This window comes from Macaca thibetana, chromosome 1, assembly GCF_024542745.1.
Source record: "Macaca thibetana thibetana isolate TM-01 chromosome 1, ASM2454274v1, whole genome shotgun sequence".
Classification (NCBI taxonomy): Eukaryota; Metazoa; Chordata; class Mammalia; order Primates; family Cercopithecidae; genus Macaca; species Macaca thibetana.
Window position 1 is genome coordinate 218,569,626 of NC_065578.1, and position 23,896 is coordinate 218,593,521.

The 23,896-nt window shown below is 45.2% G+C and overlaps 1 long non-coding RNA gene and 1 pseudogene across 1 annotated transcript; one reads left to right on the forward strand and one right to left on the reverse strand.

Annotated features, from left to right (window-relative positions):
* Positions 1–6,823: 6,823 nt before the first annotated feature.
* On the forward strand, positions 6,824–7,586 carry LOC126959104 (histone-lysine N-methyltransferase SETMAR-like; annotated as a pseudogene).
* Positions 7,587–15,027: 7,441 nt separating this feature from the next.
* LOC126943721 (uncharacterized) lies at positions 15,028–19,494 on the reverse strand. The gene is made up of 3 exons (XR_007721830.1): positions 19,254–19,494; positions 15,714–15,840; positions 15,028–15,507 (listed from the first exon to the last, which is right to left on the reverse strand). It is a non-coding gene; the product is annotated as an uncharacterized LOC126943721 (long non-coding RNA).
* Between the last annotated feature and the right edge of the window lie 4,402 nt (positions 19,495–23,896).

A 23,896-nucleotide genomic window follows, 5' to 3' on the forward strand; every position in this document is an offset into this window, starting at 1 on the left:
GCTGGGGGTGGAAAAGCTGAGCCCTGACCTCCCCACCTACCCTGCCCTCCAGATGCCAGTAGCGGCCAGGGATCCCTGACTTCAGGCAGAGGCAGGCAGCACAGTTATTGCCTCCTTTGATCCCATCCCACGGCCCACAGGGCCTGGAGAAACCTGGCAGGGGCTGAGTTGGGAGAATCAGGCAGGGGGATGCCAAGTGAAGAATGTGAGGGACTGGGTATGAGGGGCACTAAGGGCACAGGGTCTGCTTCCCCTGGGGAGGTGGCCGTGGGACATATACTAGCCAAGCCTGTGCAGGCCCCACCCTGCTGCCAGGCACATGTGGTGCCCGTACCCACCCCAACGGCTGCAGGAAGGTTCTTCATCAACAAAAGGGGAGGACGCACCCACACCCACACAGGCATTGGTGCCCACATACATCAGAGAAGAAAATTCCTGCTGTGCCCAAGGTGTGGGGAAAGGGACAATGTCCCCTTCCTCCCCATGGTGGGTCCCAAATTACCTGCTCCTGCCAACACCCCACCCCCAACTCCACGAGCTGCTGACCTCCACAGTGCCATGCCACGTGCCAAGAACAGCTCAGCAGTACATCCCAAAGGGTGCTATCCTGGAGCGACTGTGCTGGGCAAGGGACACGTTTCTTCTAGTCACAGAGGTTTTCTTTCTTTACTACTCACCGGCCCTGTGCCTCAGTTTCCCCCACTGTGGCACAGTGTAAAAATCCCATCTTGAAGGCCAGGAACCCAGAAAGGTCACCACACCTGGTGAAATGGGGGGTGAAACTCCCTGCCTTGGACCTCTTGCTCCAGGACTGATATCCACTGGGGCATGGCCAGGCCAGCATCCTGGGGAGGGCTGCATTCCCTGCCTGGGGAACCTTGCTCCCAGTTAGGGATCGCTGGAGTTGAGGCTCCTAATGGATTGGGGGAGGCACAGGGGTAGAATGGAGGTAGCCCCATCATACGGGCCTGTGTAGACCCCAGAAAACAAGCATCGAGTTCAGACTCTTGTCTGAAGCTGGCCACCTGAAAGTGTTTGGGCTTTGGGGTGTGATGAGGGCCTGGGGTCAGGGAACAAAGTTTTCTGGTTTGGACACGCAGGAGGTTCTCTGCAGCTGTCTCAGGTACAGGATATGTTGCTATGTATATGCTTTTAAAAACCCTAGGAGGAAGGGGCACCCAGAAGGGGCCCTGAAGCCGAGGGCAAGGTCCAGCCTTTCCACCTCCCCAGCTGAAGACAGGCTGGAGGACAATTCTCCAGAGTTTCACAACAAAGAAGAGAAAAAAGAAATCTAAAAGACCTGGAGGATGGGCAAGCTAATGAGGGCTGACTGGGATTACCCTGCCTAATCCTCAAAACAAGCCTTCCCTATCTGTCCTCTGGGCCAGGTGAGGAAACAGGTCACAGTAGGACATTCAGACCCTGGGCAGGCAGCTGGCAGCCTGGAGCCCAGGAGGTCCTAACAGACTGCCCCAACCCCAGCCCTCAGCCAGGAGCGGCTCCGCCCACAGCTCATTCACTGGTAAATCAGGCTGACTGGGCTGCCTGCCCTTCCCCAATCCCCCTGGCTCACCAGGCCACAGCCTCCCTGCTCGTGCCTGCCAGACTGCGGACGGCAGTGCATGCCCCCTTCATTCTGGCTTCTCAGCTGCCCACCAGGCCACCCCTCTCTGCCAGGCCACCTGGAGCCTGGCAGTGTGAATGCAGGGTGGACAGCACCTGGAATACTTGGGCCGGCTTGGCTGGGGGCTGCGGTTCCTGTGCAGGGTGGAGTTAGCGCCCCATCCTATTCCCTAGCTCCATGGCCCCTCTGAGAAGACCCTCCACATACTGCCAGGCCTTGACCACCAGTAGCCCCACATCCAGGAGGCATCGACGTGTTCACCTCTGATTGGCAGTGGGCATGCAACCCTGGGGCAGACCCCTTAGAACCCCAGGTATGAGAAAGCTAGGTGAGGGCAAGGGTGGCATCAGAGTGAAGGGGGCCTGACCCTCCACACCTGTGGGTATTTCTCAAAAGGTGGAGACGAGAGACTGAGAAAAGAAATAAGACACAGAGACAAAGTCTAGAGGAAGAAAAGTGGGCCCAGGGACCTGCACTCAGCATACGGAGGACCCACACCAGCACTGGTCTCTGGAATTCCCTCAGTATTTATTGATCACTATCTCTACTATCTCGGCAAGGGGGATGTGGCAGGACTATAGGATAATGGTGGGGAGAGGGTCAGCAGGAAAACATGTGAGCAAAGGACTCTGTGTCATCAATAAGTTTAAGGAAAGGTGCTGTGCCTCGATGTGCACATCGGCCAGATTGATGTTTGACTTTACACCAACATCTCCGTGCAGTAAAGAGCAGTATTGCCGCCAGCATGTCTCGCCTCCAGCCGTGAGGCGGTTTTCTCCTATCTCAGTAAATACAATGTATGGTCAGGTTTTACCCCGAGACATTCCATTCCCAGCGATGAGCAGGAGACAGATGCCTTCCTCTTATATCAACTGCAAAAAGGCCTTCCTCTTCCACTAATCCTCCTCAGCACAGACCCTTTACGGGTGTCAGGCTGGGGGATGTACAGGTCTTTCCCTTCCCACGAGGCCATATCTCAGGCTGCCTCAGTGGGGAGAAACCTCGAACAACACCCAGGCTTTCCTGGGCAGAGGTCCCTGAGGCTTTCCGCAGTGCACTGTGTCCCTGGGTACTCGAGACTGGAGAATGGCGATGACTTTTACCAAGCATACTGCCTGCAAACACATTTTTACTAAGGCACGTCCTGCACAGCCCTAAATCCATTAAACCTTGAGTCAACACAGCACATGCTTCTGTGAGCACAGGGCTGGGGCTAGGGTTACAGATTAACAGCATCTCAAGGCAGAAGAATTTTTCTTAGTACAGATCAAAATGGAGTTTCTTTTTTTTTTTTTTTTTGAGACGGAGTCTCGCTCTGTCGCCCGGGCTGGAGTGCAGTGGCCGGATCTCAGCTCACTGCAAGCTCCGCCTCCTGGGTTCAGGCCATTCTCCTGCCTCAGCCTCCCGAGTAGCTGGGACCACAGGCGCCCGCCACCTCGCCCGGCTAATTTTTTGTATTTTTTAGTAGAGACGGGGTTTCACCGTGTTAGCCAGCATGGTCTCGATCTCCTGACCTCGTGATCCGCCCATCTCGGCCTCCCAAAGTGCTGGGATTACAGGCTTGAGCCACCGCGCCCAGCCCAAAATGGAGTTTCTTATGTCTTCGTCTTTTGTCTTTCTACATAGACACAATAACAGTCTGATCTCTCTTTTCCACACAGAGAGTGTCACCACTGTATGTCAGCCACTGGGGAATAGGCTTCAGCTTACACCCACCTTCCGAATTCTACCCTCTCACCTTGGCAGAAGCTGGCCAGGAATTGGGGCCGATGGACAGGTGGGGTCTGCAGACGACACCGTGTTCAAGTCCCCATGACGGTCTCACACATGGGCGGTGGCCCTGCAGCTCCAGGTGCCACACACATGCCAGCCCCTGCTCGGGCCCTGATCTTTGAGGAGGGGGAGCAGCAGAACCCGGGCACTGACCCCACAGTGCCACTCACACCCACAGACGATTCTCCACACAGGCATCAGGTCTCGGTCCTGGCCACCTCCTCCTGCAGGGCCTCAGCTCTTTCCCAGGACTCACGTGGTCCTTCCTCACATGCGGCTCTGGTAGGATGCATTGCTCTGTACCCAGGGGCTCTGAGGTGACAATGGCCACGATCATGCAGAATGCAAGGGCACAGGCTGGGTGCCCATTGTGGGGACCCTGACTGCAGCACTCCCAGACTATCCTCGGGCATGCTGGCCCTCAGGCTTAGCTGGGGCACCAGCGGTAGGAGTGCACTGCTATGGACTCTGCAGGACAACTGTCACCGCATCTTTATGTTCTCCTGCTGGTGTCACTCTGTGCTGCTCATCTCCTGGTTGTAGGATTCAGGGCAGAGTCTCTCAACACCTCGTGGGAAACAGCAGAGTCCAGCAGAGGAGAGGAGAAAAGCCCAGCTGCAAAGTTAAAAAAATGGCAGGTGCGACATGGGCCCCCATTCAGATTCTGTATTTAAATGTGGTCTTCCGGAACATCTCATTGGACAATACTTCAAATATACATACATATATATATACATATATATATATGTATGTGTGTATATATATGTGTGTGTGTATATACATATATATATATATATATATATTTTTTTTTTTTTTTGAGACAGAGTCTCGCTCTGTAGCCCACGCTGGAGTGCAGTGACATGATCTCGGCTCACTGCAACCTCTGCCTCCCGGGTCCCGGTTCAAGCAATTCTCCTGCCTCAGCCTCCCGAATAGCTGAGATTACAGGCATGCACCACCATGCCCAGCTAATATTTGTATTTTTTTTTTTTCTTGAGACAGAGTCTTGCTTTGTCATCCATGCTGGAGGGCAGTGGCACGATCTCGACTCACTGCAATCTCCACCTCCTGGGTTCAAGTTATTCTCCTGCCTTGGCCTCCTGAGTAGCTGGGACTACAGGTGCCTGCCACTACGCCTGGCTAATTTTTGTATTTTTAGTAGAGATGGTGTTTCACCATATTGGCCAGGCTGGTCTCGAACTCCTGACCTCGTGATCCACCCGCCTTGGCCTCCCAAAGTGGCTGGGATTATAGGTGTGAGCCATCTTGCCTGGCCAGTTTTTGTATTTTTAGTAGAGACGGGGTTTCGCCATGTTGGCCTGGCTGGTCTTGAACTCCTGACCTCATGATCTTCCTACTATGTCCCACTGTTTTTTTTGTTTTTTGTTTTTTGTTTTTTTTGAGATGGAGTCTCACTCCGTCACCCAGGCTGGAGGGAGTGCAGTGGCGTGATCTTGGCTCACTGCAACCTCCACCTCCTGGGTTCGAGCAATTCTCCCGCCTCAGCCTCCTGAGTAGCTGGGACTACAAGTGCCCGCCACCATACCTGGCTAATTTTTGTATTTTTAGTAGAGATGAGGTTCCACTATGTTGGTCAGGCTGGTCTCGAACTCCTGACCTCGTGATCTGCCTGCATCAGCCCCCCAAAGTGCTGGGATTACAGGCAGGAGCCACCGTGTCCGGCCACTATGCCCTATTTCTACACAAGGTGATAAGCAAGACTGGGTGCTTCCTCTTTTGGTGCCAGCGGAAAAAGCAAACTACTACACAAGGCTCTTCTTCGGTACATGCATATACAAACTCTCACCCTGGCCCCAAACTAACCAGAACAAAAACCTAAGTTTCTTTTCTTACTCTCTCAGGCCACTTTTCGCCTGTTTGAGAGTCCTGCCCTGCTCTCCCCAAAGACCAATTATGGAAGTAATAAACACTTTCTATTATCTTGATGTATAATTAGCATCATTAATCTCAACATCTGGCTCATACTTGTGGCTGGGGGCCACCTGCCTCTGCAGATGACCATAACAGCTGTAGAAAGGTAGAATGGTGTAAACATTGCAATATACTTTGATTATTTTCAATTGACAAATCCTGCAAATTTTTTCATATCAATAAATGCTGCCTCTCATTTTTTAAGTGTGTATGAGGTCATTTATCCAATCCTTTCTAAATAGACACTTGAATTATTTCTAACCTTCTGCTATCACAACTGTGAATTAAAACTCATACTGTCATATTACAGAACAATTGTTCCTTTCCACTTTTATAGTACTTGAAATATATTGAAAATGAAAAAATATACATATATACACACACACATACACAAAGCACACAGGCACACATACACATCTAAAAGATGGGTTTTATCACCCAGGCTGAAGTGCAGTGGTATGACCATATCTCACTGCAGCCTTGAACTCCTAGGCTCAAGCAATCCTCCTGTCTCAGCCTCACGAGTAGCTAGGAGTGTAAGTGCGTACCACTATGTCTGGCTAATTTTTAAAAATTTTTGTAGAGACAGTGTCTCTCTATTTTGCCCAGGTTAGGCTCTAACACTTGGCTCCAAGCACCAAGCAATCCTGCCTAAGACTCCCAAAGTGGTGGGATTATAAGCATGAACCATGTGTCCAGTCTGAAAATAAAAATATATCAGAACTTCTGGAATGCAGTGGAAGTATTGCTTAGAAATTCACAATGTTGAATGCATACATTACAAACAAAATTACACACCCAATGATGTAATCTTCTACTTTAGGTCACTAAAGAAAAAAGAACATGGCCGGGCGCCGTGGCTCATGCCTGTAATCCCAGCACTTTGGGAGGCCGAGGCAGGCGGATCACGAGGCCAGGAGATCGAGACCATCCTGGCTAACACAGTGAAACCCCGTCTCTACTAAAAATGCAAAAAAATTAGCCGGGCGTGGTGGTGGGCGCCTGTAGTCCCAGCTACTCAGGAGGCTGAGGCAGGAGAATGGTGTGAACCCAGGAGGCAGAGCTTGGAGTGAGCTCAGATCACGCCACTGCACTCCAGCCTGGGCAACAGAACGAGACTCCATCTCAAAAAATAACAAAAAGAAAAAAGAACAATATAAACCAAATTCACTCAAAATAAATGAAAACAAGATGACAAGTCAATGGCACTGAAAACATAAAATCAACAGAAGAACTCAATAGAACAATAGCTGTTTCTTCATAAAGATCAACAAAATTGGTAACTATCAGCCAGGCTAACAGAGAAAAAAAGATATCACACAAATTACTATAAGGTGAGTACAAAAGTAATGGCAGTTTTTGCATTCTTGGAATTTGCTGTTTGATACTGGAATACCCTCTGAAATAAATGTGGTTATGTTATATATTATTTTAATGGGCATTTCTTGTCTTTTTTTTTTTTGCTAATGACTTATTACTTATTTATTTTAGACTATGGAAATGATGGCAGACAAAAAGCAAATTCAAGCGACTTTCTTATTTGAGTTCAAAATGGGTCCTAAAGCAGGGGAGACAACTCACATCATCAAAGCATTTGGCCCAGGAACTGCTAATTAATGTACAGCGCCGAGGTTCAAGAAGTTTTGCAAAGGAGGCGAGAGCCTTGAAGATGAGGAGCGTAGTGGGCAGCCACTGGACGTTGATAACGACCAATTGAGAGCAACCACTGAATTCGATCCTCTTACAGCCACACGAGAAGTTGGCGAAGAACTGAATGTTGACCATTCTATGGTCATCCGGCATTTGAAGCCAATAGGAAAGTTGAAAAAGCTTGATAAATGGGTGCCTCATGAGCTGACCAAATATTTTAAAAATCATCCTTTTGAAGTGTCATCTTCTCTTATTCTATGAAACAACAATGAACCATTTCTTGATCAGATTGTGACATGCCACAAAAAGTGGATTTCATACAACAGCCAGCTCAGTGGTTGGACTGAGAAGAAGCTCCAAACCACTTCCCAAAGTCAAACTTGTACCAAAAAAAGGTCATGGTCACTGTTTGGTGGTCAGCTGCCGGTCTTCTGATCCACTACACTTTTTGAATCCTGGTGAAATCATTACATCTGAGAAGTATGCCGAGTTAATCGATGAGATGCATGGAAAACTGCAGCACCTGGAGCTGGCACTGGTCAACAGGAAGGGCCCAGTTCTCCACAACGCCTGACCACATGTCATACAACCAGGCTTTGAAAGTTGAATAAACGGGGCGGTGGCTCAAGCCTGTCTCACCAGCACTTTGGGAGGCCGAGGCGGGTGGATCACGAGGTCAGGAGATCGAGACTATCCTGGCTAACTGAAACCCCGTCTCTACTAAAAATACAGAAAACCGTGGTGGCGGGCACCTGTACCACTGAGGCGGGAGAATGGCGTGAACCCGGGAGGCGGAGCTTGCAGTGAGCTGAGCATCTTGACAGCGAACTCCGTTCAAAAAAAAAAAAAAAAAAAAAAAAAAAGAAAGTTGAGTAAACTGGGCTATGAAGTTTTGCTTCATCTGCCATATTCATCTGACCTCTCGCCAACCAAATACCATTCAAGCATCTTGACAACTTTTTGCAGGGAAAACATTTACACAACCAGCAGGATGTAGAAAACGCTTTCCAAGAGTTCATCGAACCCTGAAAGCACGGAATAAACAAGTTTATTTCTCATTGGCAAAAATGTGTTCAATGTAATGGTTTCTTTTTTTTTTTTTTTTTTTTTAAGACAGAGTCTCACTCTGTCACCCAGGCCAGAGTGCAAAGGTGCAATCTCGGCTCACTGCAACCTCTGCCTCCTGGGTTCAAGAGATTCTCCTGCCTCAGCCTCTTGAGTAGCTGGGATTACAGGCACATGCCACTACACCTGGCTACTTTTTGTATTTTTAGTAGAGACGGGATTTCACCATGTTGGTCAGGCTGGTCTCAAACTCCTGACCTCCTGATCCACCCGCCTCAGCCTCCCAAAGTGCTGGGATTACAGTGTGAGCCACTGTGCCCAGTCCATTGTAATGGGTTCTATTTTGATTAATAAAGATGTGTTGTAGCCTAGTTATAAAAATTTAAAATTCATGGTCCAAAACCACAATTACTTTGGCACCAACCTAATAATAGAAGAATTAAAAGAGGCCTTTATATTAGAGAGCCCATGGATGATAAAATAATAAAGAATATTACAATCTCCATAACCCACAAACTTGGTAACTTAGACCAACTGGATGAATTAAAAGACACAATCTATTAATACTAAAACATAGGAGAAATAGGTAATCTAAATATATTGATATCTATTTTAAAAATGGAATCAATACCTAATAACCTTACAGAAAACCTATATATTCCAAAAATCTGACATTCTGTCATGTTATTCTAACTGGTGGGATTCGGGGATTTCCATTTTGATAAGAACATAGGTGAGTCGCACACACTTACTTTTAGTGCTCATTGGTCAGGAAACCTATGTCCACTATAGGATACTGCAGAGCGATGCGTTTTGGAGAATTTAGGCAAGATAATATGATTTTCAGAGTTAAAGGAAGACAACCTGTTTTATGTACAGTAATTCCTCATAATATCACAGGGGATACCATATTTAAACTTTGGGGTATCCCCAGGTATAATTCTTATTTGAGCCACATGTGAATTTCAGACACGGAGGCTTCCCAACTTTGGTGGCTTTCAACAGATGTGGAAGTTAATTCACAACCTACTTTGTGGAGGCATAAAATTCAATGAGCACTCATTTAGCATTTTATTTTAAATATTATTTTTGTAAACTTTGCATTTCCAATTAGGTGAAATTTTAAACCTGTTTCAGTTCTTATCCTTTTTTTTTTTTCCCCCTGAGACGGAGTCTTGCCCTGTCACCCAGGCTGGAGTGCAGTGGCATGGTCTTGACTCACTTCAACCTCTGCCTCCCAGGTTCAAGCAATTCTCCTGCCTCAGCCTCCCAAGTAGCTGGGATTACAGGTGCCCACCACCACGCCCGGCTAATTTTTGTATTTTTAGTAGAGATGTGGCTTCCCCATGTTGGTCAGGCTGGTCTTGAACCCCTGACCTTGTGATCTGCCCACCTCGGCCTCCCAGAGTGCTCGGATTACAGGCCTGAGCCACCGTGCCTGGCCTCTCCACTCTTTTTAGGCAGAGGGGAGTAAGGTTTGCTTTAAGTTAGGAGGGACTCCCGTGTACCCAACCCATTTGTGTAAATTTCTTCCTTCAGAGTTCTTCAAATCAGCATCACCATTGTTAAAGGCCTCCCACATGGTAATAATTGTGCTACAGGGTTTTATGAACATGAAGTTTATGTTTGGCTGAATTAACCTCCTTGCTGTGGCACAAGGGGGCCATAGGTGTTTTCACCAATTATGAAGCGGGTTCACTGTGCAATGGCTACCAACTTTTCTGAGTACAATGAGACCAAACACATTCATACATAAATTCCATGAAGTGAATTTATTACTTACAAATAGCAAACAAAAGACAACAGAAGTCTAGGATTCAATATGAACCGCTACCACAAGATCAGGAAGGCTACCCAGAGCAGATGGATGGAGTTTTGACTGTAAATGCTTCACTTGCACTACAACTGAGGGACCCCAGAAAGCAGCCCACCTTGGGTTTTCTCCCACGATGTGGTTTGCTGGACACAAGCGTTAAAGGCCATTCTGTTTCGAGCAGGGACTCTAACAGAGCCTGGGCTGTTCTGACCAATGTCACCTGATTATCAGGATATTGCCTTCCCAGCATATCATACAGTTATCTTGAGAACTACCAGTAAGAAAGGGAGGAAAATGGCCCTGCACCCTTAAAACTGAAGGATCAGGATATTTGTTGTGACAGAGGCACAGACAGTAGCGACAGAGTGTTCTTGTGAGCCATCTACTAGTTCTCTTGACCGGAGCGTGGCACCTAACTGCTTTTCTCTTTCCTTTCAATGGAAACTGTTTCAGAATATTTTGAATATTTTGAGTTTCTACATCTACAGAGTTGAGGCACATGATCGCTGGCAGTGTAGACTCTCTGCATGGTTACAGGAAAGAGTTCAGGAGCCCATCAAGCCCACATTGGAGGAGACCACCTAATCCTCCAGAGACTGCCACTCCATCTTCCTGGGGTTAGCTCCACATGCAGTAAGGCCATTATGTCTAAGGCCGGCAAGACTTGCAGTCCGAAGATTCGACTTTTGACATGCTGATAAGCAGCAGTGATAAGAAAAGCCCACACACTGGCTAGGAATTTTTCAATGCAAGCAGCTGAGACTCTTCTTCATATGCTTCGATAGGGGCTAATATCAAACTCTTTCTTCCCATTTTCTTTACTCATCAGTGCCTGAACCATGAGGCACCATAGATGTACACCTCATCAGGAGGGTGTAGGGGACAGCGGCAAGGGGAGCAGCAGCACAAGAAACAAACAAGGCCACTACTTCTGCCTACATAATAACTATTGTCTTGGAGTGTACAATAATTAATAATGTTCACATGGCTGCCCTCAGCATACAGAGATGGTGACCAGAGTAGATGCAGGGACTACAGAGATACAGCCTGATTCTTGCTAATTAGGACTTAAGTGTCGGCTTATGTGCTGCGCTTTTGTGCATTAATAAGCCAGGGCCTCAAAACTGCCTGCTAAGCACAGGCCAAATGTCATGCTGGGGTGCAATTAAACATTCATGTCTAGGAGATGAGAGCATTTTAGTGTGGGAGAAGATGACAACACCTGAAGACCACAAAACACTGTGCAGACCAAAGGGAAGGCCCATCGTCAGCTCACGGTTCTGACTCAGGTGACTGCTGATGTGTTACGGAACCATCAGCCGACAGCAGGTAGGTCAAGTTGAGCAGGTGTCCTGCATGAGGGCTGGTCCATTCCATTTGTGTTGCCAATTGTTTCAATAGCGTCTCATGCACCCCACTGGTGAGGAAGGAATGAGCACCCTACGTTTACTGGCACCGTTAAACACATAACATCTATTACTAAACAGATAAGCCAGACATCAGTTATTAATTACATATAGGAGGATGGTGTAAGCTCCCACAGGCCCAAACAGGGATTAACTTGGGAGCAGAGAGTGGTATAGCATTAAAAAAAAGTGAGGATGTTTTTTTTTTTTTTTTTTTTTTTTTTTTTTTGAGACAGAATCTCGCTCTGTCACCCTTGCTGGAGTGCAGTGGTGTGATCTCGGCTCACTGCAAGCTCCGTCTCCCGGGTTCATGCCATTCTCCTGCCTCAGCCTCTCTAGAAGCTGGGACTACAGGCACACACCACCACACATGGCTAATTTTTTGTATTTTTAGTAGAGACGGGGTTTCACCGTGTTAGCCAGGATGGTCTGGATCTCCTGACCTCGTGATTCACCCGCCTCGGCCTCCCTAAGTGCTGGGATTACAGGCGTGATCCACTGTGCCCGGCCGAGGATGTTCCTTTGTTCCTACAGGAGTATGTGATTGGTTTGTCTGTTGGCTGGTAGGGAACTGAATCATGTGACACTGACTGGTAAGACTGTAATACTCTAAAATACAATATATAAACTATCATACCATAATGGTGTAATACTATCTACTACAATACCAAAGGCATCGATGAAAAGCCCAACGCTATCATATGTGACTGAGAGATTGAATGCTTCCTCCCTCAGATTGGTTACAACATATTGTCCTATCACAGTCCTCTCTCCTTCATTCAAAGTGAACGATCCAAATAATAGACAGAAATAATAAAGAATAAAGGGCAACAGATGCAAAGAACTCACGAGATGATACTCTATGGTAAACTTTATGTACTTAGGAATTAATACCAACTCATTATTAGCAAAAAATAAACATCTTTACATCAAGAGTAGTTTTTTCCTTTAATAAAGAAAGGTGGAATGTGTATAATGAACAAGGGATAATCAAAATTTGCCAAATGAGGCTAGTAAGACAATCCCAACAATTCACAATCATTATTCACTGGTCCATTAATCACAGGACAATACATACAAATGAAACTTACCTGACCGGGTGCAGTGGCTCATGTCTGTAATCCCAGCACGTTGGGAGGCCGAGGTGGGCAAATCATGAGGCCAGGAGTTCAAGACCAGCCTAGCCAACATGGCGAAACCCTGTCTCTACTAAAAATACAAAGAATTAGCTGGACGTAGTGGTGGGCACCTGTAGTCCCAGCTACTCGGGAGGCTGAGGCAGGAGAATCGCTTAAACCCAGGAGGTGGAGGTTGCAGTGAGCCGAGATTGCACCACTGCACTCCAGCCTGGGCAACAGAGTGAGACTCCATCTCAAAAAAAAAAAAAAATAATAATAAAATGAAAAAAAAAAATTAAACTTACCTACATATTAGAAAAACATCAAAATTCAACCATGAATCCAGCACATTATCAAATGAATAGACAAAAATTCTACCAACAAACTTAATATCATTATCTATGAAACTCAAGTACTACTGCTTAAAGAGCATTTACAGAACTCTCACCTCAAGGTTTCCCTGCAAAACAAGGTGAAATGCATACTCAAGACTCTTTAAGAATGAGCCACTGATAAAAACAATATACTTGTAACTTGTGTAACATTTCATACATTTTTTTCAAGCACTGCACGATAATTAATTTGCATCAGGCTTTCCAAATTAGAAAAGCTTCACTTATAGAACTTCTTTCCCGTGGGAGTTTTCACATGACTTTTCAAGTAAATGTGAAAACTGAAAATATTCTTGCAGTTTCTAAACTATTAGAGTTTTAATCCTGTGTACGTTCTTGTATTTACAAGGTCCAGCCAGCTACAGTGTGCATTTTCATATGTCCTTGAGTGGGTATGAGAGAAATGAAACATTCCCACATTCTGGACATTCATAGGGTTTTTCTCAGGAATGAGCTGATGTCTTCAAATGGAACTAACACAACTGAAGGCCTTACCACAAATTTAAATTCAAAAGGCTTTTCTCCACTCTGAGTCCTCCCAAATCTTCAAAAACAGGAAAATCTGAAGGCTTGACCACATTTCCTACATTCTTAAGGTTTCTCTGCAGTGTGAGCCTTTTCATGTTTATGAGGGAATGGGAAAGAGTAAATGTTTTACCACATTTCTTACATTCAAGGGGCTTTATTTATTTTTTTTTTATTTTCTTTAATTTTGAGATGGAGTCTCACTCTGTCACCAGGCTGGAGTGCAGTGGCACAATCTCGGCTCACTGAAACCTCCGCCTCCTGGGTTCAAGTGATTCTCCTGCCTCAGCCTCCTGAGTAGCTGGGATTACAACCATATGCTACCACACCCAGCTAATTTTTGTATTTTTAGTAGAGACGAGGTTTCACCATGTTGGCCAGGATGGTCTCGATCTCCTGACCTCGTGATCCGCATGCACAGGGCTTTCCCCCAACCCCCTGTGGCTTTTTATGTCCTTGAAAAAGAACTAAGACAACTGAAATGTGCCACCATGCCCAGCTAATTATTTTTTATTTTTTTTTTTTTTTTTTTTTTTTTTTTTGAGACGGAGTCTCGCTCTGTCGCCCAGGCTGGCAGTGCAGTGGTGCGATCTCGGCTCACTGCAAGCTCCGCCTCCCTGGGTTCACGCCCTTCTCCTGCCTCAGCCTCCCGAGTAGCTGGCGTGAGCCACCGTGCCTGGCATTATTTTATTTTTTGTAGAGACAGGGTTTCACCATGTTGCCCAGGTTGTTTCACATTGTTTTAATCCGGGCTGGTTATAAACTCCTGGGCTCAAGCAATACACACTCCTTGGCCTCCCAAAGTGCTGGGATTATAGGCTGAGTCACTACACCCAGCCTCTATATCATGACTTCTTTCATGGCGAGTAAGGTGACTGGAACGAATGTAGGCTTTACCGCATCTCTGACATTCATAGGGTTTTTCTTCAGTATGAATTCTTTCATGGAGGTGAAGGGAACTGAGGCGACTGAAGGCTTGGTCACATTGTTTACATTCATAGGCTTTCTCTCCAGTATGAGTACTTCTATGGTTACAAAGGGAACTCAAATGACTAAAGGCTTTGCCACATTGTTTACATTCATAGGGTCTCTCTCCAGTATGAATGCTTCCATGGTAACGAAGGGAAGTGGAACAGCTGAAGGCTTTATCACATTTGGTACATTTATAGGGTCTTTCTCCAGTGTGAGTCCTTTCATGCGTCTTAAAGGAACAAGAAAATCTGAATGTTTTTCCACATTCCTTACATTCGTAGGGTTTCTCTCTAGTGTGAGTTCGTTCATGTATTAGACAACAACCGGAAACAGTGAACGCTTTACCACATTGTTTACATTTATAGGGTTTTTCTCCTGTGTGAGTTCTCTGATGTCTTTCAATTGAATTGAGAAAATAAAAAGCTTTCCCACATATCGTACATTTATAACTGGATTTCCACTGTGCATTATCATGTGTCTTCTAACACCTGGAACAGAAACGAAGAGTTTCCCACACTGTTCACATTTATATTGCTTCTCTCCATATGGTTTGTATCCTGAGTGAGCTAGGATGTGCCTATTAAGGAGGGAATGACGTACAAAGACTTTTCCACAAATACTTCATTCACATTGTTTTAATCCAGGAGAAATGCTCTCATTCAGATCAAGCTTTGGAATTTGGCTGACAACTGTCCATACTGACTACCTTCTTTGCTTTCACACAGTCTCTGTATCATATGATTTCTGTAAAAAAAAAAAAAAAAATGACAAGCACATTATTATTGGTTGGTTTAATAACTTTCTACTTATTAATAGGTCTTGGACTTACACTGCTACCAATACCAAGGAAAATGCATTTTTTTTTTTTTTTTTTTTTTTGCCATGACTGAATTATTTGAAAGTAAATGGGTTACTACTGAAAACACAGCTACCACCTGCATGGCTATGACCAAATTAGTAACATTCATATACACAATTTTGTAGTACTATTTTCAAGTAAACTGTTTTCCAAACACTGACTGCTACACTGAAGTACATTACATTTTGGGTGAAATTTTTCTAAAAAAAAATAAATTTCAAGTGACTCTTATTTGTTTTGATTGCTTGTTTTTAAGTTCATGACAAGCTAAGATTCCTTCAGAGGACTTTATTTCCTCTTCTCAGTGCAAATTATCTTATATCTTTCCCAGTTTTTCAAAGTGATCTTCAATATTCTGGTCTTTCCATTTGTTTCCTAAAATGCAGACCCACAAAATTATCATGAATTATTACAAACTATAGAAACATTACTAGATTTCATGTTCATTGTATGTTCATTGTACACAGTGCCCATGCCTGATTTCTTCACCAAATCATTCCCTTGCCACATTCCAAATCACAAATAGCACTGATGATAGGGAAATACTTCTGTAATTAAGTGAAATGTGTTGTCATTCTCACCTACAGAAGCCAGGTTCCTGCAGGTTTCCTGCATCACTTCTCTGCAGAGAATCTTCTGAGAAGAATCTAGCAAAGCCCATTCCTCCTGGGTAAAGTTCACAGCCACATCCTCAAAAGCCACGGAGTCCTAGAACATCCCACACATGTGGATAGAAGGATGGGTGGGACTGACAGCACTGGGAATCTATACTCAATCCATAAGCTGTTTACATGATTCTAAAATTTCCAAGCATTTATTCTGTGACTTGATTGTCACAACTCTTACTCTGTTCACACATACTCCCTCCCACACAGCAGTACTAATGCTAGAATTGAACTATTCAAAAAGGCAACAGCAAAGTAGAAACACCCATCTCATTAGAGAATCCAGGGAGTAAGATGTGCTGCTAGGAGTTACCTTTTAACTTCACTTTGTACATTTCTAGTATCTGTCATAATAAAGTCCTACCTGATGTGCATAAGGGAGTTAATATTATCAGTCCTGAGACTACTTATTCTTAAAAATGCCTGCTCACAAAGTTCCATCTTTGTTTGTATTAGTAACTTACATTTTGAAAGGGATTCCACCAACCCAAGTAATAAGAATGACTCACTGCATCTAAATGGCTTATGCAATATATTTGCCAAAACTTTTTCTGCTGAAGGTCTATTATTTTGTGTCACTGCAGTGGTGCTTAGGGAACCAGACACCAAAACACAGTCTGAACACTAAGTGTTCAATGAGTTTCCCTGGTAGACAATATTTTACATGTGCTGTCACTTGTTAACTGGGGAGTTGAGCCCATTCCATGTGATTACACCAAGACAGAGTAGGCTTATTAAATTTAATTGAGTAGTAAATAAAACCAATAATTGATATTTAACAATACTAATACAACAATTTTAAAAATTTCTATTGCACAATGTCAAGGCAGAAAGGAATAAGAGGAAATACGACACATGTTTTTAAAAAAGGACATTAATGTCACCACTTCCAGATGCTATTCCTATGAAATCACATAAATTCCCAAATCAGGTTTTTTTAGGCAAGAAAAACTACTTTTTCATACGTAGTAAAAATGACAAATGTCTAATGATTTTTAGTCATCTAAAAAAAGAGTGATGGCTTGTCTAACATACTTCTAAGATTTTCAAACGAAAATATTCAGGACAGCACAGTATTAGCAGAGAGATGAGCAAGCAGACCAAGGGGAAAAAAAAGTCTTAATGACCCAGCATTTATATGGAAAGTTGATGAATGATAGAGTAGGCACTGTAGAATAGAAAAAGAAATCACATGCACTTTAAAATATGAGGCAAACCAGGCTGGCATCTACTTGGGAAAATGCATTGCATTCTTCTCTATTCCATGAACCATAATCAACTTATTATATATTCAAATATGAAAGATAAAACCAGAACACTTTCAGAAGTCACAGGAAGATTTTTTTTTTTTTTTTTTTTACGAAGGATTAGGCAGAATTTCTTTTATGTAAGAAAACAGTGATAAAGGAACAGACAAACTCAAACATATTAAAATTTAGGGAATAAAAAGAAAATAGAGTGGGCAGGGCATGGTGGCTCACGCCTGTAATCCCAGCACCTTGGGAGGCTGAGGAGGGCGATCACCTGAGGTCAGGAGGTTGAGACCAGCCTGGCCAACATGGCAAAACCCCGTCTTTTTGTTGTTTGTTTTTTTTTGTTTTTTGAGACGGAGTCTGCATTGTCGCTTGGGCTGGGGTGCAGTGGCAAGATCTTGGCTCACTGCAACCTCCACCTCCCGGGTTCAAGCAATTCTCTTGCCTCAGCCTCCCGAGTAGCTGGGATTACAGGTGCCTGCCACCAGGCTCAGCTTTTTTTTTTTTGTATTTTTAGTAGAGACAGGGTTTCACCATGTTGGCCAGGCTGCTCTGGAACTCCTGACCTCGTGATCCGCCCACCTTGGCCTCCCAAAGTGCTGGGATTACAGGCCTGAGCCACTGTGCCAGGCCTAAAACCCCGTGTTTACTAAAAATACAAAAATTAGCTGGGTGTGGTGGTGGGTGCCTATAATCCCAGTTACTCGGGAGGCTGACACAGGAGAATCACTTGAACCCGGGAGGCGGAGGTTGCAGTAAGCAGAGATGGCGCCACTGCACTCCAGCCGGGCTACAGAGCAAGACAGTGTCTCCAAAAAAAAAAAAAAAAAAAAAAAAAAAAAAAAAAAAAAAAAAAAACCCTCAGATATCCAGATAAGAGGATACAGATGTGTCCACTGTCATAAATTCTTCACCATGCTACAAGAGGGGAAACTGACATTTTGGTGAATCTTTGTAAATCATCAATTTATCTATCACACTTTTATTTCACCAGTAGCATTGACAAAGCTAAGTCCTACAATTCCATTTGAAATTACCCTTGAAAAGAACAGACCTTTAAAACTTACTACACTCACTCTGGGGAAGAAATAAATACGAATTTTTAGCAAATAAAATACATCATTTTACCTTGCCTCTTTGGAAATAGTATGTTTATCTTTCAAGCTGTACTGACAAAATGTATCTTACAGTCAATGAAAAACTGAAACTCAAATAAGCGGACAAGCCTTTTCAAGGTAACAAACTCAGGGAGAGGCAGTGCTGACTCCAACACAGACCTTTCTAAGTGTCACGGCAGGCCATTCTATCCCTCGGGACACCCATCCTGTTCAGTAAAGCACTCAGTGACCACCTAGGAGGCACTGGCACTGCTCTTTGTCCTCCTGTGTGCCTTCAGTGCATTTTCATATTCAGGTTCTTGCACATCCTCTCTGGGGTGGGTTTTCCTTGTCCTTTGGGACAGTTTTTCTCTCTTCACAAGTCTGAGACAATCTAGAGAGCAGAAATCATTTCTGCCTTTTCCTCTCAATATCAGCATCCCATTGGCAGACCATCAATGTGTCTCCGAGGAATAAAAACTCCGGCTGGAGGAACAGTTTTAATGACCTAGCTTTAATGACATTACGTTGTATTGTCCATTCATTTTAATGTCCTAAAATTTTAATAACCCTAAGGGGTCACCATTTTAGATGAAACTATACCAGGAGATTCCTCTAAGGCCAAGAGCATCCAGCTGCTCCCCTGAGAGACTCTACCCCCTACCTCAGGCTGTCCTTGGCGATGAGATGACCCCGGGGCTGATACTCACTAGACCCTCCAATAGACATGGCCACTGTGGGTATCCTGGGTCATCCCCAGACAGTTCTAAAATGCCAGGACTAGGAAAAGACAGGAGGGTGGCTGAGGACACAACACCCTGTAAAGTTTTCACGGGGGGACCTCAACCTAAAGACATTTTGGTAATATGTACACTTAGGAAAGATGAAAAGAAGAGAGGCACAAAGATTTTTTTTTTTTTTACAGTAGAGTGTCAGATGATTTCAGAGCTTTAGGAGGCCGTATTCTCCGCGCTTTCCTCTCATGTAAAATGTTTGGAAACAGAACCCCGCGACTCGGTCCGCAGGTTCCGCAGCCCATGGCTGGTTCCAGCAGGTTTCACCCAGCCCTCTTCCCCACTTCGGGAAGCCAGGCGCAGTCCACTCACCATTCCTCGGCTCCCCGGGTGTCCCGGCGTCAGCTAGGGATGTCCCAACACCCGCAGGTCACAGGGTGGCCGAGGCTGCTGCAGAGCCACCGGGGCTCCCAGAGCCAGGAAGTAGCAGCGGAGACTCACAGGAAGAGCCTACGGTGGCGAAGGCGAGACAAAGCGCCCGCCAGCCAGATCCCGGAAGCCGCCCTCTCCTTTCCGGCGGCGCGCCTGATTGACGGGTCCCCACCCCAGCGCCCCTGATTGTATGGGGCTTCAGGCCCCGCCCCCTCAGGCCCAGAGTGACAGGAAATTGCGATCTCACTAGGCTGGATGTGGCCAGAATGACCCTTTTGGCCTAGCGGTTTGTAGGGGGTGCGTCCTTCCTGCGCTGGGATCTGACCATGCAAGGAGGACCTTCGCATTTAACCTTGTATACAGGGTTATAGCTATTTGTGCATAATATAGATATAAAATTAAAAGCAATATAATGACAATTCTGCAACTGCCCAGTGGGTTCACCTTGCCCGCTACCTAGACAGAGCCGATTTCTCAAGACGGGGGAATAGCAATAAAGAAAGAGTAATTCACGCAGAGTCGGCTGTGCGGGAGATCGGAGTTATTTTATTTTATTTTATTTTATTTTATTTTTTGAAACAGAGTCTTGCTCTGTCGCCCAGGCTGGAGTGCAGCCTCGGAGTTTTATGATTATTCAAATCAGTCTCCTCGAGCATTTGGGGAAAAGAGTATTTAGAAAGTTTATTTTGCCAAGGTTGGGGATGCTTGTGCATGACACAGCCTCAGGATGTCCTGATGACAGCTGCCCAAGGTGGTCAGAGCACAGCTTGGTTTTGTTGGAGATAAATGCTCGGTGTCGCAAAGTGAAACCAGCACTCAAGCGAAAGTTTTCTCAGCAATGCAATTTACCTCTGCAGAAGCGTGCTGCTCGCATCAGTCACAATCGCAAGAGCACACGGAACAAAGGAAAGCAGGGGTTTTTATTCCTGACGCAATCCCTACCTCTGGCATGGGCTGGGGCCGGACCTCAAGATCCAAACTGACCCCGTCGGCTATTTGTGAATATTTTCCCAAATAAGGAAGGGGGAAGGGAGTCGTGAGTTACAATGGTGGGACGTGTGGTTTGGAAGGGAGAAATGGGTGCAGAGCAGGTAACCAAGGGAACAGATGTGAGTAATCGATTAGAACTGACGGGGGGGAAGGTTGTTTACAGTAACTAAGGGCAAGGAGGCATGGAGAACAAGAAAGTTGGGTTCCACAACAAAACACAAGAACGTTAACATGCCAAACCTTGGAAGAGAAACTGACTGTATCTGACAGTTTTACACATTTTAGGGAGACAGGAGACATCAATCAACATATGTAAGATGAACACTGGTTCGATCCGGTACAACCTGAAGCAAAAGTGGGTCAACTCGAAGCCAGGAGGGGGCTTCCAGGTCACAGGCAGGTGAGAGAGGAACGGTTGCATTCTTCTGAGTTTCTGATGAGCCTTTCCAAAGGAGGCAATAAGATACGCATTCTTCTCAGCCAGCAGCGGATGACTTTGAATAGAATGGGAGGCAGGTTTGCCCTAAGCAGTTCCCAGATTGACTTTTCCCTTTATCTTAGTGATTTGGGGGGCCCAAAATATTTTCCTTTCCAATTTCCCCCTTTTGTTTTAGAAATATTTTGGAGAAAGCATTTCAGAAGAAAATCAGTCTCTGTGCCAGGTTTTGTCTGATTTCTCAAGGAGTAGCTGGGATTACAGGCGCGCGAAACCACACCTGGCTAATTTTTTTTTTTTTTTGGTAGAACCGGGGGTCTCCCTCGGTTGCCCAGGCTGGTCTCTGGTGCCCAAGGCGGGGCTCCCCGTAATGTCTACAAATAATCCAGTGAAGGAACACCAGAGCGTGGGAAGCGGAGGACGACCGACAAAGGACTCCCCAGTAGGTTTTCACTTCAAGCTCTAGGGTAAGTGGGCGCTCGGAGAATTCCGGGGAAACCTCGGGAAAATGTGGGTCGGGCTGAGAGTAAGTTCGCTAATTACTTAAGCCTTGTGCGGCAGTTACTGCGCCGCGGTGAGGTAATTGTGAGTACCCCAAATCTCACATCTTTGCTCCATCTGGTAGACGAGTATTCTCCTTGGTTCCCGGAATATGGAATCATGAATGTAGAAGGTTGGGACAAGGTCGGATCAGACTTAAAACCAGCACAAGAGGGCCACGATATTCCCCTCTGCTTGGTCTGTGTGATCGGCAATTAAAACAGCCCTGGAGCCCTTCCACACTGAGGAGGAGAAGAAGGAGTTCAGGATGACATAGGAAAGTTGAATAATCAGGAGTCTAATTATCAGCAAAGTGAACCATGACAGTCTAGTTTAAAAAAGGGCGAGAAACGGGAAGGTATGTATGCTAATCTCCAAAAACTTATAAAAGAAACAGGGCCACCTACTGCGCCTTTAGGGGAAGGTCTGGAATGGCCACCCCCAGGACAGCCTTAGGAATTTTTGGAAGGGGAGCCTGAGACTGGCCTTGCCGCTCTCATTGTTGCAGGCCCTGCTGTTAACTGTGGCGAAGGAAAGCTTCAGGCTTGTCCAACAGCCAATTACGATGAGGGAATGAATGATCCAGGCTTGCCCACCTGTTAATTATGGTAGAGGAGTGCTGCCAGCCGGTCCAAATACAAATTATGGCACAGGGGCAATCCAGTCATCCATTCGCCAGGCACAAGAAATGGGGGATTTGAATGCTTGGCAGTTTCTGGTCATTATTTCGCCAGCTGAGGAGGCCAGAGAACTTGCTCAAGCATGCTGGGAGCCATTTCCTTTTAAAATATTAAAGACTGAAAGCAAACAATTGGACAATATGGGCCAAATTCTCCTTATGTTCCTTGTTACAATGTGTGGCTTATAACAGACGTTGAATACCTGTGGATTGGGAGGCATTAGCCCGATCCACCCTGTCCCCCTCTGAATTTCTCCAATTTAAAACCTGGTGGATGGATGAAGCAACAAATCAGGCAGAAATGCTCAAGCCCAACGTCCCGTTAATATCACGTCTGATCAATTGCTTGTAATTGGACAGGCATGGGGTACTCTAAATCAACAGATGGAAATGGGTGATGAGGTTGTTGATCAGCTCAGAACTATGCCTAAGAGCCTGGGAGAAAAATTCACGACCCTGCTACTGCTTATCCTTCTTTTAACACAGTTTAACAGGGTCTAAGGGAGCCTTATCCAGATTGTATCGCCTGTTTGCACGATGCAGCTCAAAAGGCTATTTCCGATTCTCATGCCAAGAAAGTGATCCTTCAGCTGCTTGCTCATGAAAATGCTAATGCAGAATGTCAGGCAGCAATTAGACCTATTAAGGGAAAGGCAGATCTAAATGAGGAAAAAACTTTAAGTGAATACATTAAAGCCTGCGATGGCATTGGGGGGCACTTATATAAGGCCAGCCTCCTTATATAAGGCTGGAGGGGGGAGAGGGGGAGAGGGGGTGGCTATTACTCCCCATATCGCGGGGGGGCCTCACCCCCCTGCGATGTGGATCGTAATAGCTAGGCAGGGAGGGGGAGAACAATATTACAAAGGAGGTGTACACCCCCTGCGATATTGAGAGTAATATTATGCTCTCCCCTTCAGGATATTAGGAACAATATCGCAGGAAGTGTGTACAACCCCTGCGATATTGGGAGTAATATCATCTTCTCTCCCTGAATATAAGAAAAAACTTATTGGGCCTACATTCCATTCCCACCACTGGTTAGGCCTGTTACATGGTTAGACACCCCAGTGGAGGTTTATGTTAATGATAGTGTCTGGATGCCTGGACCAACAGATAACTGAGGTCCTACTCATCCAGAGGAGGAAGGAATGTTAATGAATATTTCTACTGGTTATCGCTTTCCTCCCATCTGCCTGGGGCCGGCAGCGGGATGTTTAAATTATGATACACAAAGTTGGATGGCTTATGTTCCTGCACATAATGGATAAAAAGCCTTTATTCATGTAATCAGTGGAAGAACATTTCAATCTTTGGACACTATTAAATACCTTGAGCATGGCTATGTTATGACACATCGCCGGATTAATAAATTTAAACCTAATAAGAACCTCCTGCCATTGAATGGTCTGAGAAGCTAGAGGTGCTAACCTCGGAAGATTGTATTGCAAACAGTGCTGCTGTACTGCAAAATAATTCCTATGGAATCATCATTGATTAAGCCCCTAGGGGACACTTTGCAGTAAATTGTACTGGACAGAGAGAAGATTGTAGAGAGACTACTTTTGCAAACGACTACCCAGATAATGCACCAAAATTACATAGAATAATTGAAACAAATTACCCTATTAAGTGGGAGGAGAATGGTATGGCTCCTCCAAGCCCAAAAATGATTGACCCAATTAAAAGTACAGAACATCCAGAATTGTGGAAATTAATGATGGCTCAAACCCCAATTCAGATTTGGAAAGGAGAATATAAAACAGAGACCCATGGTAAAAACTTCAATTTGTTGTAGCCATGACCTCTAATCGGACGGTCCCATTGCAGAGCTGTGTTAAACCTCCTTTTATGTTGGCAGTGGGAAAAATTAACATCCTACCTGACTCTCAAACCATATCATGCCTCAGCTGTTGTCTTTTTACCTGCATTAATTCT